Source organism: Galeopterus variegatus, unplaced genomic scaffold (assembly GCF_000696425.1).
Source record: "Galeopterus variegatus unplaced genomic scaffold, G_variegatus-3.0.2 Scaffold14117, whole genome shotgun sequence".
In the NCBI taxonomy this organism is placed as follows: Eukaryota; Metazoa; Chordata; class Mammalia; order Dermoptera; family Cynocephalidae; genus Galeopterus; species Galeopterus variegatus.
Window position 1 is genome coordinate 32,681 of NW_007740228.1, and position 1,378 is coordinate 34,058.

Genomic DNA, 1,378 nt, shown 5'->3' on the forward strand with positions numbered 1-1,378 from the left:
CAAATACTGAACACTATTTCATGGAGGCTGTGAATGCTTACTTACATGGGAAAAGGGCCTTTGTAGATGTAGATTAAGAAAGTTAAGAAGGTGAAGTAGTTCTGTATTCTCCTGTAGGACATAAGCAAAGTCACAAGTGTCCTTAGAAGAGTGAGACTGAGAGATATTTAACACAGAAAAAACAGGAGAAGGCAATAGAAACTCAGAGACAGAGATTACAGTGATATGCCAACAAGCCAAGGAAAGCTGCAGCCACCACAAGTTAAAGAGGCAAGAAACAGATTCTCCCTTAGAGCCTCTGGAGGGAGTCAGGCACGCCAACACCCTGATTATGGCACAATGATACTGATTCCAGAATGCTGGTGTCCAGAACTGAGAAAAAATATATTACCGTTGTCTTAAACCATCAAATATCTGCTAATTTGTTACAGTAATTCTAGTAAACTAACATCAATGGGACTTAGAGGAAACCCAGACAAAGGTCCTATGGTCATTTGTAATCTGCTTGTTCAGCATTCTAATGCTATACATAAATAAACTGGTGGATATGTTTATGGTGAAAAAAGTGCAGATGAAAATGCATAGTGTACAGTGTGAGGCACCTGTTACATGCACAATAAATACTGATGACTTTTAGTTGGAAATATCCAACAAGTAATATGTTACATAAAGTTTTTATTCTAAGATATTCAAGAGTGTATAAAAAAGGTACTCATTTCTATCTATGTATACATATATGTACAAATATATATACACACATGTGTATGTATATATTTATTTATTACCTGGTGCATCATCTGGTTAAACACTCAGAACACCATTGGCATCTTTCGGGCTCCATTTCACAGATTGGGAAGCTGTTCATCTGAGCACTTGAGTGGTTTGCCAAAAATTACATGGTCAGGGAGTGCTGGGGCTGGGCTTTAAACACAAGTCTATCGGACTTTAGATGTGTCCCTTCCATGTGGCTGTGTTCGTGCCATAAGAAAGCTAATGGTCTATAAAATGGGAGAAGAGAAATAAAACAGAATGGTGTAAAATTCATGGCTGTCTGATGCCTCTACCCCCATGCCATGCTGATCCTAATCTTATATTCAGGCACTTCTGCAGTTTTGTCTCCAAAACACACATCTCTGAAAGCCTTTAGAAACTCTCAATGGCTTTATTTCAGATTTGGAGGCAGGGACACATCTCGCATTACCCTAACCCCTTCCTCATCTCCTCTGTCCATCCCCACCTCTCTGACTCAATCCTTCCCTCTCAGATTGTGTCCTCTAAATCTGATTTTCCCTCCTAATACGAAAGCAAAAAAACAAGCAAAATCCTTCCTCTTTGTTCACGTGCTGTGAGAGCTGACCCCTGGGCTCTCACATACGCA